The sequence below is a fragment of the Talpa occidentalis genome, unplaced genomic scaffold, assembly GCF_014898055.3.
Source record: "Talpa occidentalis isolate TD23 unplaced genomic scaffold, MPIMG_talOcc4v2.1 talOcc4.5, whole genome shotgun sequence".
NCBI lineage: Eukaryota > Metazoa > Chordata > Mammalia > Eulipotyphla > Talpidae > Talpa > Talpa occidentalis.
In genome coordinates this window covers 32,356,274-32,371,849 of record NW_023604861.1, presented here as the reverse complement: position 1 = coordinate 32,371,849, position 15,576 = coordinate 32,356,274, and the positions used below count along the sequence as shown (strand labels likewise).

The following is a 15,576-nucleotide window of genomic DNA, read 5'->3' as shown; positions in this document are numbered from 1 at the left end:
TTCTAGAGCTCTATCCCAATGATAAATTGGCAAAAATATGAAAAGACATGTAGATTTGCAAGGCTACACAAGGCACCACTATTTGTAATAGCAAAAGAATGAAAACAGCCCAAATGTTCAGTCATAGAGAGGTGACTGAATGAACTAAGGTAATCAACAAAAAACTGCTTATGCAACTATGAAACAAGAATGAGGAATATCTATCTATATAATGCTATGGAGTCGTACCAAATATATTACTAAGTGAAAAATAGTATAATGTAAAAATAGTGGATATATTATCATTCCATTTATCTAAAATAAAAGAGGCCGGGTAGCTACACATATCTACTTATATTAGCAATTAATGAAAGTGTAAACCAAAATTTCAAAAGTTTACTTATGCAAAGAAGAATGAAGTAACAAGGTAAAGAGCTAGGAATAAAAACTAGATTTTCTCAGAATATCAGGTTTTTTTAGAGGGTTAAATTTGGAACTAAGTAAATACTGTACATAATTATAAAGAAAGATTTAAATTTGATTTCTCAAGTCCCCAAAACAGAGTGAATTAAATGAATATAATACTGTACTAAATGTTAGATTTTTTTAAAAACTAATATATGTCCATTTGCCTCAATAAGACAAAAAGAAAGCAAAGAGAATAGCCAAAAAATGTAATTCATGAAAGAATAAAGTAAAAAGTATAAAATAAAAATATGTACTCAAAACATTTCATTCATTGATATCATCTTGAAACAATGTTGCTCTAAATAATTGCATTATTCATATTGGCAAAATTATAAAGATGAATACTGCCATGTAATTTAGGGAAATGGAATATCAAAGGTTCAAGTCCAGCTGGTAATGAAAAACTGTGATGCAATTATTCTGGCAAGATATCTGACAGTATTTTAGTCAAACTGAGCATGTATACACTATGATCCAGGAACATTATTTGTGGCATGTATCCAAAGAAATTCTTACACAGTAAGAGTATATATACTATTATAAATAGTAGAAGTGAGAGATGAGAGAAAATCTAGCTATCCCAGGCCAATGGATAAGGGAAATTAGTTAAGCCTATGGTTGAAATTGTCAATATTCATAAGCAATATGGATAAATTGAAAAAATCATTTGAGTATAACAAGTAAAAATTATGACATATATTACTATTCCTCTGTATATCTAACAAGGTCTTTGTTTCAGGGTACAGGAGAGAAACTGCTGGAAATTCTTTTTGCTGTCAATCAATTAAGTAGTGTAGCGCACAATAATGGGTTTAATAAAATTAAGCTAAAAGTACACATTAAAAAACATATAACTGATCAACATCTGTCAGAACTGATGAGTAAAACCTGTAATTTTCTCTCTTTCTTGATTCCTAACTTCATTAATTTATTTTTCAAATTAATAATGTGTACAATTGATTATGGAAGTGTTTTTCTTTTTAGAACCATGAATCAAATTTACTAATGCACTATTTGTCAAAAAAAAGGAAAAGAAAAAAAATAATGCAATATTTTGATTACAGAGTATCTGTCTATGTATCCTAGTTAGATGTGGGCAATTTCTCACAGCATATTATGTAGGAAAAGTCTTAATAAAATTTGAATAACATAAACCTACAGATTAGTTGATGTGTGAAGTATGGGTAATTAAATAAGGAAAAAATGGCTAAACTATTTCCTAACTACTATGATAGCACTAGTACATAAACAAAAACAAAATCTCTAAAAGTAGAAGATAAAACAAACAAAATTATGCTAACTCTTCCAGTTGATACAAAATCTTTTTATACTTCTGTTGTAGCTGTTTGGACAGAAATGATATTTAGTGGTAAATCACAGCTATTCCAGAGACTCTGACAGGTAACTATGGGCCATAGTCAGATAATAATAAAATACCAATTGTATCCTGTTAAAGAACTAGAAGAATTTAAAGAGAAGTAGTAACAGGAGATAAGTGCATCCTTGCTAACATGCTTTCTCAGAATACATAATCAAAATAGTATATGAGTTATCTTAGTTACTTTCTAAATGTAAGGGATTGTTCTATTTCTAATATGGTTAGAATTGTGAGTCGATCCTCTTAAATTGTATTATAACTAACTCGTTGCAGTGGATAAAGGGAGAAATTTAGTAAACTTAGAGTTAATCAGGTGGCTGTATTTCCTCTTCAACTAACATCTACAATGAACATTTCCACCTTCCAAAATAATAGGGATATTAAAGACACAGACATATCTAGACCAGCAATGTGAACATAACATCACCTCTAATTGGGAATCATTTATAAAAACCATGCATTTCCTATCTTTGATGCTTCTTGTAACTGGCTTTGGGGGTGCAAAAAATACACAACAGGTGATTATTATAGCTATCTCAAATAATCAGTTAAGATTGGTAATATCCTCTATTCAGTAACCTTGTCTCAACAAATGTGCCATTAAAGTGAAAATGAAGAAGAGGAATGACTAAACCAAGGAAAATTATATAGGTTGCTATTGAAAATGGAATTCAAATTTTAAAAAAAGAACATTAACGGGATTGTTACTAAGGAACAGGGAACACATTGGGGTCATTGGTTGGAAAGCAGATTGAACTCTAGTCATAACAATTCCTCCATATAGTCTGCCTGACATGAATTAAAATTCAATTGTGACTATCACATTAAGACATAAAATATTGATGAGGGGTGAAATTCTCAAGCTTGGTTAAAGAGAAGGAATCTGGAGATAATTAACATGAAGACAGGACTCTTCTAGCATAACTTCTGATGGGCATAACCAAGGTCTGAAGCAAACATTATGAGAAATGTTTACAAGGAATATAAGAAAATTTTGGAGATGACTAGATAATAGGTAGTAAATGTACAATTGCCATGAGGGGTAAAGAGACCATTCTAAAGGGTCTAACAGCCTCTGGTAGAAAATTGAAAAAATATGACAAGAGAATATGATTTGAGTTTTGTCAACACTGAAGTGTATTTGGCATGGCATTATGTGCAAATGAAGAGATCTGAATCTCTTTGAATTGGAGATGGAGATGGGCTGAATTTACCCTTGACATGGTCAAAATTAGCTCTCTGGAAATCTTTGGAATTTCTTTGAACATCTTCCCTAATAAATATTAAAACAATATAGAATTTTAGGAAGACATCAAGAGATTAGTCTTTTAAGAAGGCAATTGAAATGAGAGTATTGACTGCCACTAACTATTTTTTTAAAGATTTATTTATTGATGCATACAAGAGCTGGGGTATAGGTCAGAGATGTGGGGGGTGAGAGGACCCACCAGAGACAGAGTGAGGAGCAGAACAGGCAGACTGACTGAAATACACTGCTGAGGGGAACAGCAGGCGAGACAGGAGAGGTCTACTCTGCCTTGTGGTTTCTCCCTGGCTGGCTGGGGATTGAACTTGTGCTGCGGAGGCTGTGGATTGCTTCACAGTGCGGGGTTCAACCCCTTGCGCCACCAGGGAGGCCCCACTATTTTTTACCGACTCCATTGATAGACTTACAAGTCAGTTGGTTTATAGAGATCAAACAAGAAATGTGAGAAGATGCAGGTTATACTTATAAAATATAGATTTGACTAGTCCCATCTTACCCAGTCCCTCTTTTTCATATAGTCAAACTTTATGTGCATTTACATAGAGTGGACTTCAGTACACTTTCACAATTTCCCCAAAGAAATATTTAACTCACTAGTATCATGTCATAAAATAGTACAACAGCACTTAGAATATAACATGTTCAGAATCTATTGATTCATTAAGTTGAATGTAATGATAATTCCTTCCTCAGAGAGATGGGAAGATATAAGGTAACAGTCACCCAAATGAAAAATAAAGAATGACTACTTTTAACCAGGCTAAATTCAAAATTAGCAAAGTCTATGAAATGTCGGCCAATTATAGTGGAGTATAAGTATCTATACTTATATATCCATGTAAGTATAATGGCATATAAGTATCTCCCAAATATAAGAAATTAGGTTATGTTTTTCTGACCCTCAGTAGGAAAAAACTACAAAAAGAAATAGGACAATTTGGTTACTGGAGAACCACATCTCTACTGGATCCTGAGATTTGTGTTTGAATTATTTATATATATATATATTAAATGTTATATATCTATAATGTTTTATATATATAATGTTTATATATAATGTTATATATAATGTTTATATATATAAATATTTTATATATATAATGTTAATTATCTCCAGATTCCTCCTCTTTAACCAAGGTTGAGAATTTAACTCTTCATCAATATTTTATGTCTAACTGTGATACTCACAATTAAAATGATTGTGGCTTAAGCATTACTTGTAGAACATTGTGATTCAAACACTTACTTTTAAAAGTTTCTGAAATTAAAAAGAATAAAGAATGGAGCCTTAAATTTGCAGGAACTGAGAACTATACCTCTGTGAAGATTTCATGGATTTTAAAATAGCCCATTGTAGCCACTTAATAATCGTGTTTTGAAGACAATTTTAACTTGCTACTGAAAGATTACTTTCAATGTAAAAGGACCTAAGAAAATCCTATGAACAGAGAAACCTATTATGTCATGTGAAACCTCAAAGAACTATTTGAATGAAGAGGCACAACTGGAGGCATTAGACATGTCATTGCTGTGGAGAAAGAATGGAAAATAATACTACATCATGTCAGGATAGTAAGCTTTTTTAAGCTGCCATGGCTGTGGTCTATAACAAATATCTGTAAATTCTAGTTTAGTAAGTGAAAATCAAAATTATGTGGATTATGATCTCAAGGATTGGTCAATATTGGGGATACTACTCTTAAAACATTAAGTATTGTGGAAATTAGGGAAATAACCTAAAAATTAAGTCGATTTGGTCTTTGTAGATAACAAATATAATTAAATCACTATCAAAACACAGGAAAAATTTCAAATAATTGTGAGTTATAGCAAAAAGAGAATATTGTTATAAGAATATATCCAACTACCTATTAAAAGATACAGCCACAATTAAGAAGATTTCTATAAGGAATTCTCATTGTTTACAATTCTCATTGCTACAATTCTCATTGTTTATCTGGCGAATAGACTTAAGAGTATATTGATTCCTTTGTTACACTTTGTTTGTTAACAATGTCTTTGCCTAGTGTTTAATCAACAAATGCTATGCATTTCCAGTTATATTTAATAACTTGTTTCCTTAGTATGCCCTTTGTGCTCTTACCTTCAGGCCTCTCTCTCACTATGGATTCCCTATAAAGACCCTGATCTTTTTGCTTCACCATCTCTTAAGATTTCTTCAAATTAACCACTCATGGAAACTTTCCTTATTCCTGAATTCCTATCATTTTCCTTATTCCTCTGACTTGGGTTAGGTGTTCCTTCTATTTGCTTCTATATAACTATAAATCTGTCCAGTCCAAATCCCCATTTACTAGTTTGTCTTGATTTTTGGACCAGTGTATCTCACAATGTAATTCACAGACCACTGCATCAGCATCATATGGGAAGTAATTTAAAAAATGTGTGTCCTTGGGTCTCATCCTAGACTTATTAAATCAGAAACACTGTAGACTGGGAATTGACTCTGGTGATTCTTATGAACACTAATATTTGAAAAACCTGTATTCTTCTCTATAATATCTTAGACAACTTATATACTAAGCCTTCTGACATAAAGTCCAATAAGACTATAAAATTTCATTCCTGCTACTGATACCAGTTAGTTCCCTCCTGGATCAAATTTCCTGAGCATGTGTAATTTATAAACCCATCAATAGGAATAATAATAAATGATGATGATAATAAAATAGTGTAGACCATTATGTTTATTTTAATCATTATATCATTTGTTGTATTTTAAGTATAAACACAAATGCAAAGTTTAAATTTTTTCTATTATTATAAATCAAATAAAATGTAATAATTATCTGCAAACAGGTATTAGCACAGCTCCTACAACCTCACTGTCCCACTAAGCACCTGGCTTTTGCTGCTCTGTTTAAGAAAGTGTCCCAGAAATGTGACAGTCATGGCCCTGTCTGCTCCATAACTGGTGGGAGCACAAGAGTGTTAGAAACAAAGAAAGGGCTGTCAGAAAAAAAAAAAAAAAATTGGAGCAGGGAGAAGACCATGAGAGTGAAAGCGAGTTCCCAGGGCAGGACAGGACTGGGGAAGACATGGGCCGTAGCACAAGGGGTTGTCCTGAGCAGGCTTAAAACCACCTCTGAGACACTGCCTTCTGGTCAGCACTCAGGACTTGCCTTGTGGAGGTGCTCTAAATCTAACACAGGTTAGTTAGTGAGTAATGGGGGAATATGGCAGCAGTTCTACCCCTGACTTTCCTGCTGCAGTACTGGTTAGATTTGCAAATATAAGATGTGTGGCAGCCTGCTCACATTCCTCTTAGCATTGTAGTGTGTCCAAAATTTGTTCTCCCTGCCCACTCAGGTCTACCTGCTGGATCCATGGCTGCAGTTGGCACATAGAGGCCTCAGGTTGTACCCATAGAGGCAAATACCCTAGATGAAATGTTTCTGACCACCCCAGATCATCAATCCATTGCTAATCAAACTGAACTTGTACAGACAGCAGCAATACATCTAGTTTGTGTTGGCAGTTCAGCAGACATTCATATATATATGCACCTAGATATACATGCCAGCTCCCTTGTGATTAGCTATAGATATATGTATATATGTAAGACAGTGGTTTCAGACATTGAGCATATGAAACAGTGTAAACCAGTGAATCAACAGCAATAATGTAAAGATATGGAACCCAGGCAAAAATCTGCCTGTTAAGAAGTTAAGAAGATGAAAGATGTTAAGAAGTTAAGAAGATGAAATTGAATCTGTAGAGGCTAAGATGGTTAGAGATTTTAAGGCAGAGCACTGGGAAGAAGTAGGCTTAAGTGAAAGAGATCTTCCGAGACTGGCAGAGAATTCCTCTAGAGTATGCGCTGAATACTATCTACACATGTGTTTGAGGAAACTACCTGAGACTAGGAAAAGAACCATCTGAAATATATTTACAGAAGCAGTGTCCACAGATCAAACAGGACAATGAATAGTTTGTGTTTCACCAGTCAAGGTGGGGAAATAATGTAAATTATGGGATATTGAAAAATACTCAGAAAATTAGCAGGGAGTATTTTAGCAGTGAAAGAAAATTAGCACAAGACTAAATACTTGCCCTGGTCCTCAAGTATTTCCAAGTAACCTTACTTTGTTGAAATACACGTCAAGAATTATTTTAGGTATGGAAAAATATCCAGTGCTCAGCTAGGTAAAATTAAGTGTGTCTGATATTCAATCAAGATTAACAGGCAACCAAAGAAGGATAAAATAGGACTCAAAGTGAGGAGAAATATAAGTCAAAAGAGACCATAAATGACATCAATATAAAGCCTATCTTGAATATCATTTTATATATAAATACATATGTATGCATGCCAAACCATATCTGTGATCCTGTTGTATTTAACTTTTTACATAAATTATTGCCATGGCAACATGTACACTTTTAAAATAAGTCCTTTTCAATAATCAAGTTTCAGATATCAAATGTCTATTAAAAATCTATCATTTCAAATTAGTATTTATTGTAATGTGCTTTGGAAATTCTTCCAGATTTATATGCTGCTAAATTTTAGTTTTCTAATTATCCTTTATGCACATAATTGTTACTTGGTAAATGTGACTTGGTTAACTGTACACTTAAGAAACAATAGTGATGATTGAGATTTCACTATTGGATATTTTATCTTATTACAACCTTTTTTGAAAATGGGAAGTTATTGTTTTTAATATTCTAATCCAGCACTTTTCTTCTACTGCATGCTAATAAATGGCTCCTTTATTGATTGCTGCTATCTACAACTTACATTTATCACAGCTGCACTGCTGCTTTCTATTGCATAGTAAATTGCTCCCCATTTATTTCATTTTGTAACAACACACAAAAGCTAAAAATCATAAATATCATGTAATAGAGGAGCATATAGAGTTCATGTTTAACATGTTTTTCTCGTTTTGTTCAAAGCATAAATGGATTGAACATGTAGATATTACATGTTAATTAATTAATGAAAGAACAAAAATTTTAAAAATAGGGTTAAGTTCCTGAAAGTGAGACATTCCAGATTTCATCCATTGGTGATAAAAAGTAAAGCTACAATATTTCTCTATTTTAAAATACTCTAAAATATACTCTAAAATATATCAAGGATCACAGGGCTTTCCTAATTCCACTTGTTTCTAAGTACTTACTCAATGACTTTTCCTTTGAAAGTTAGCTAAATTTAAATCCGCTTGATTTTAACCAAAGATATCTTAAGACATTGAGTTTTTAAGCTATCATTTTTCAATCACTATTTTTTTGATAATTATTGTGGCAGTTTCAATCAGTGTTCAAACATGTGCTATATATTTTTTTAAATGTACTCAATAGCCTTTGTTATTTAACTTTTTTGATGAGATTTGTTTTCATTTTATATATTTTTACATCATTTTTCATTTTTGCACAATGTATGTATTTTCATTTTGGTTATAGACCCCATACAATTCCCATATATGGTAGAGGTTTTAAATACAAATTTGTTTAATGAGCTCTTAAATAATAGCACTTTAGCAAAAATTGAAACATTTTTGACAAAATTCCTAAACCACTGTTTATAATGATAATATATGAATAAAAGATTCAAAATGAAGCTTAAGTGTACAAATATTATATTCCACAACACAACTTTTCACTTTTTTTAGGGAATAACTAAGGAAAAGGGAAAAATGTGAAGGACAACAGTTCATCATTAAATTTCACCAAATTAAATATGCTTGGTTATGTAAAAATTCCTAGTTTGCGGGCCTCCCTGGTGGCGCAGCAGTTGAGCGTTGGGTTGCGAAGCTTCCCGCAGCCTCTGCAGCGCCAGTTCGATCCCCGGCTTCTCCCCGGACACCGGAGGAGGGTCCCACATGGCGCGCAGACCTCTCCTGCCGCCCGCTGCTCCCCTCAGCAGTGTACTTCAGTTCTTCTGCCTGCTCTGCTCCCCACTCTGGCTCTGGTGAATTCTCTCACCCTCCCGCGCTTCTGACTGTACCCAGTGCTTGTATCAATTAATCAATCAATCAATCAATCTGTATAAATAAATAAATAAATATTTTTAAAAAAATTCCTAGTGTGTATGACCTTTCTAAATTATTGTTAAAACTCTATTATCTTAACTCTAATTATTTTCTACAAGTGATTTATTCTAAGAAAATTAATAGCCTCAACTATTATAAGGTTGAAATATGTAGGAACTCAGAGAACTTGTTGAAATAGGAAAAAAATGTAAAATTATGTATGGGTAGCTCATATAGCTAGGCTTATTCAATAAAAACACTTGTAATATCCAAGATAAAAGTCCCATTCTTGCTTCAAAGTCCAGAAACTGTATTTTTCAACCATTTGGATTTTTTTAAACTCTCAAGCCAAAATGTAAATTCACAAGAGATTGATAAATAAATCAGATTTCCAATATATTAATTTATTCCAGTGATCACATTTCTAGCTAGGGCAGCTCATTTCCTGCTCTTTGAATTATATAAAGAAATTAATTATTGATCAAAAGTTTGCCTGATGACCAGGCAATGAAAGAGTAGAAAAACAGGCACCCTTAAGAGATATTTCATCTACTTCATGAGGAAGTTAGTAAATTATTCCTACCTCATACAGCAGAAAACACTATCAATGCCAACTTTCTCATGTTTCCTCAAATTATTTATTTCCAAACAGTGATGAATCAGTATTGCCGAATTTTGCTTCTTTGAAATCTCTTTTCTTATTCTATCCATTCCTCTATCGCTGATTGCATTATTTCGATATGTTAAACAAACATCACTGAACACACTGCATGTATTTTCTTGTTTACAAAAAACAAGATACATGAAACATTTTCATGCATTTTTTTTAATTAACTTTCAGAGGTTTACCTGAACTTTAAATTAACAAGAGTAATCTTATTCTTCCCAAATAACTACTTCATCTTTCTCCAACCTCAATGCTTTCATTTTATCTCACACATAAAAATTGATAATCTGTCCTTAATCTGTATCATCATTCCTAGGATAAAACCACAGTTATCCTTCTGTAAAGTTAGGCAAAAAAATGTAAATTGTCTTTCACTTTTCTCTCTTTTTGTATTTATCATTTGCAGAATTATCAGTTTTTCTGTGCAATATTCTATATAATTTTACCAGTCCAATGCTCACTTCCCTGTTTCAAAATATTTTCCATTGGCTGTATTATATTTATTAATTAATCATATACCCATTCATTAATTAATTCTTTTTTTTTTCAGTCTTTTAAGAAATAGTCTTGGAATTCCTGTATTAGACACTGTTCCACTGCTGAGAATGTAACAGAAGATAGACATGAAGGGACTCTCTCCCTCATGAAACTGCTCTACTGGAGGAATATATTCAACTACAATGAGTAAGTAAATGTACATAATTTTGTGTTATAAACATTAAGAAAATATAAAATGGTGTGGTAGATAAGAACATGGAGCTTGTGAAGCTCTGATATGAACACCATGAACACCATTAGGAAGAGTAAAATTTTGTGCAGACCTGAGTGATATGAAAAAGCAGAATGGGGAAATGTGTATGAATTATCTTTCAAATACTAGGAAAAATAAATAAACATCTTGGGCAGTTTGAAAAACAGTAAAAAAAGAAAGAATGTCACTGAAGTGGAGGGCAAGAGGGATAAAACTGAAGAAATAAGGCTCCAGACACAGGAGCTGGGTGATGTGCAGTTTATAGGTCATGTTAAATATTTGAATTTTATTCTATAGCTGTGGAAAATCATTGGAGCACTATGAGCACTAAAAGAACATCATCTGATTTATAGTTTCAAACAATTATCTCATGCTCCTCCTATACTGTTTTCATAAAGCAAAAAAGGAAGTGATTGAATTTAGGAAAACTTTTGGTGATAAAATCAGTAGGAGTTGTTGATGAAACAGAATGTAAGATAAATATAAAGACATTGATGTTTTCATCTAAGAAACTGGTGAAATATATTGCCTTTTATGAGGTGAGGAAGATAGAAGTAGTATAAAGAAGAACATGAATTTAATTCACAAAAAATTATCAGTAAAGGTATATTTTGCAGATTCTGATCTAATAATGTAAAAACATGAAATGCATTCTGAAATACCATCTTGATTTAGTGTGGTCAGCTTTAATTATAGAGCTTAATCATAAAATTTTAAGCAGTTAGACCAAAAAACAATTATAAACATTATAAGTAACTTATTCTTGAATGCTATCAATCAGAATCTTGTATACAAATTATAAGGCACCTAGTTGGAATGGTTATATCTTGTGTAATTCTCTAAACTTGCCCCATGAAACCATAAAAATAAATGTATTGGTAAGGATTCATTTGATAAATGCTACAATGATATTGGTAATGATGTTGCTATTGAAATAGGATTACTGATTCAAGGAGAGTATTTGGGGCTCGGGGTTCTGAGGAGGGTGACACAGGCCCAGAATCAAAATTTTATTGCCCAATAAAGACCAGAATCAAAACTGTGGTCCCCAAGTAAGGCAAGGCTCCTTGATATTCAGCAGGGGCTGGGAAAGTAACAAAAACATTTTTGATAGATGGGATTCTTTGGTGGGGCTAATGGATTAAGGAATTGGACCAGATAGGTAGGTTTCTAAGTTCTGAAAACAGTTGGTTTGAAATTTGATTTGCATTTTTTTTCTGTTTTACTCCCATTCCTTCATCAAAACACAGCAGTATGGGGTGATGTTTGTGTGAGATGACCAGGAAGTACCACATTTTAGCAAATGAGTTGCATAATATGCTAAAACAAGTTAAAATTGGATTGCTCCTGAATTTCTATGTCAGACTATATGGAGTGTTTCTGAAAGTCTGTTGAAAAGATAAATTCTCTAGGTAGATGGAATCTCAGTCAGTTTAATCTGGAGATCACTTTCTATTAAAGAGAGACAAGGTAAAGTTAAGTTCTGCTTTGATATGTAGAAAGTGACTAATGATATTACCAGCTAGTAAGTACTTAAAAAGATCAAGGTTGAAGGATTTAGGGAAAATTCAGATTAGAGAGCTGAAAATGAGTGCAGGATTGAAAATATCAATGCCTTTGTGCTGCCTCACTGATGAGCCCCTGCTTCAGAGGAATGAGCTGCAGGCGGGCTGTGAGTGAGACAAGCTTCTTCTCCGGTGTCCCTAGTTATTGTTCATAGTGCTTATGGACAAATTATTGATAATTTGGTGATAATTAATGACAGTTTGGTGAGTTCAGGACAAACAAATCATTTTGGTAGTTTTCAACTAGTATAAATAATAGTGGTGAAATAGACATGAGCTAATGAGAACAATTATGCACTTAGAAAACTACAGTTCAAAAAGGTGTTAGAAAAGGAAATTATAGGCTATTAAGGTTAAATTTTAACTCAGTTCTCTATCTCCTTTTTTAACTCATCATTCATTCATCCATAACTTTTTGTATCACAAATATTCACTGCCCCTCACCAATGAGTACATGCACATGAAAAGTGTTAGCTTACCCCTTCCTCATACTTAGCATCATATTTAACAGTTATAATTTATTTCATTGCTGGTTTACTTGTTCTAGCTACCATAGAGGACTGGAATTAACCTAGAACTCCATGTGCAGTGCACACTTCATCCTCAACAGTCAGAATGTAACCAGGATGCTCATTCCAGTCCAGGTCCAGTCCAAACTTTGATACCAGGCAAAACTTAGGGATATCAAGAGACCCCAAAGTGTTAAGGGGAAACACTCATTTTTCCCATTCTAAAAGACATGCCATCCATTATCAAAGAAATCACTCTAATGTTCTTGAAGATCATTAATTGATGAGAGGTTTAAAGGAAATAGACTTTATTTATTTAGGTATTTTGCAGCTCAAATATAAGGCACTATTGTATAGTAAACAGTTTTGCTTTGAAGTCAGGTAAACTGATTTGAGTATTACTCTGTCTCTCACTAGGTTTGAGATTTTAGAATTTCATTAAGTTTTAGGTCTTTCTTTTCTCATTAAATAGACATTCAATAAAAGTTATTATCTCTTACACAGTAAATGTATAAACCATTTAGAAGACTGGCATATGTGTGTTTGGGGGTGTATGTAAACCTATGGAATGCAAAACAGTGAATTGGGAGGTACATATGAAAACTAATACAAGACAGCCATGGAAGTTTTATATTAGGATGCGATATGACATTTCAAAGATATCTTTGAAATGATGTCTTCTGGATACACTGACACTCTCAAAATGACTCTGAGTTCTCACTGTCATTGTAGGAGGGAAGTGCAGGCAAGGTTTTCTTGGAAGGCCTGTCTATGTTCCTCAGGGTCTATGCATCCCTGGCCAAATCAAAAGCTCTTTGGGTGCCAGATGACTTCAAGCTATAAAAAACAAAACAAAACAAAAAAACACTTGCTAAGATAGATACCTTATAAAAGAAAATGTATATTTTATAATATATGCATTTTATATGTTATAATTAGTCAATATTTTTTTTTCATTTTTTATGAAAAGCTTTGACTTCAAAACATAACATTGATATGTTAATGAAGGTTTTCATATTGATTTTTATCACACTCTGCTGTACTCATTTTATTATGGACTACTTATGACAGTAAAATGTCTTTCCTTGCCAACTGTTGAAAGGCAAAATTTTAAAAATCATTGAATATATTTTAAGAAAATTTGAGCAGTGAGTTCTTTTTAAAAGAAAAAATCATTTTTCAAAAGATGTATTTTTCTCTAAAGAGAAGTGAACATCATTTCCTAAGTACCAACTTCCTTGTAAAATAAATTTGGAAGAAGCTGTTTTTACCATGGTGACAAAATCTAGATGTAGATTACTTCATCAGAAGAAGGCAATTTTCCATAATCAGTTGAGCTCAGAACACTCAGAGTGTGTTACATTGAATTTTTGATACAAAACTACTTTTCAGATATTTGGGAGTGTTTGTGTTCTTACTCCTGAAATCAGAGGGCCATGAACTAAATGACAAATAATCTTAAGCAAATCAAATGTAACTTTTATAACAAAGGAGTTATATTTTCTATCACTTTTTGAACTAAAATTAATTACAAAAAGATTAGTTGCTCAAGTGAAAAAGAGGTACTAAATTAATATTAAAATGGGTAAAATGTATGTGGGGACTTGCCTTCCTTACACTGTCTGGCTCTGTGCACTGCTGCTTTCTGTGATAGCACATGACACAGGCCAGTGTGACTTCAAGTTCTATTCACAGTAAAATTCCTACTTGTGTTAAACATCATCCTGGCTATCAATAAGAATGGTTGCCAATACGGAGGTCACAAAAAATGCTAAGGTTCCCTATTCAAATGCAAAAAAGGTGTATAGTTTATTTATAGTCCATGAGCTTCTTTTTTGTATGGTGTGAAAAATATATTAGCAAACATATGTATATATCTGATAAATTAAACAAGAACAACTCATGATATATTCAAAAGTATCTTTATATTCTATTTTTCCAGAATCTTCCTTACAGCTGTATTCACAAATGAGTACTACTACTTCTGTCTTTAGATTAAGATGATTTCTTGCTTTTCTGCTCATTCATGTGTACAATTGTTTTGCAGCATATAGTTTGGGTTAAGGCATTACATACATCTAGAACTATGTAGCAGCCAACATTTTGCTTTATTTAATTACACTTTTTTCTTTTAGTGGGGTGTGCTGTATGATCAACTTTTTCTTTTATTTTTTCTTTAGTTTCCTACAGTCTTTTTACATCTTTCTCACTCAGGGTCAAATTGTTAGAGTGGGAAGTCTAACAGGACAATTTTTGAGCAAAGCTGTAAACTTGGTATTCTGATCTTTATAGACTGTTTAAAGGAGTTTTTTTTTTTTCTTGTGGGATCTCTCAATTACATTTTTCCTAATCCACGCATCTCATTTTCCTTGGACATATAGCTTTGCCCTGGACACTGATTTTCAATGACCTTCTCTGCACAGTCCCTTTGTCTAGTGGTCCTACTGGCCTTCTGGATATCCTGGATAATTTCAAATGACGTCAATATAGCATTTTTAAGTTCCTCTACCTCAAGGCACATAATCACTGTGACCCAGAACTCTTGATATAGACTGATTCTAATAGAGCAACAATTCTCCTTTGCTCTGTGACCAAAACAGAAAGTAAAATCAACTATGCTTTTAGCTTCTCCCTGTTGAATTCTGACATCAATTTTCAGACTCTTGGGTATACATGTGAAACTCTCTTAGCCATTCTGTTAAAAGCTTTTGTACTAATTTATTAAGTTGGATCAGTACTCCTAAGTCGAAGTGGAGGTGCTCATGGAAGAATGATTTACTAGGAAACCCATGGCCATGATTTCTTTTGGTATTCAATCTTTTGCCCCTTTCCAATCTTAAATAAATGAGGCTATTTAGATTTGTGGAATTAGTTTGTAAAATTTTGATGATAATTTGTTGTATACCATATTTTATCAAGTGTTTTAATTTCAAAATTGTACTCACACACACCCACAAAAGGTGATAGTACTTTAGTTACTATATTGTACT

The 15,576-nt window shown here is 32.8% G+C and overlaps 1 long non-coding RNA gene across 1 annotated transcript in view; it reads left to right on the top strand.

Annotated features, from left to right (window-relative positions):
* Nucleotides 1–15,576, top strand: part of LOC119259613 (uncharacterized) — a 339,306-nt gene that overhangs the window by 233,455 nt on the left and 90,275 nt on the right. The window contains exon 3 of the long non-coding RNA XR_005128513.2: nucleotides 10,312–10,445. This is a non-coding gene — a long non-coding RNA (uncharacterized LOC119259613). The remainder of the gene's footprint in view (nucleotides 1–10,311; nucleotides 10,446–15,576) is intronic.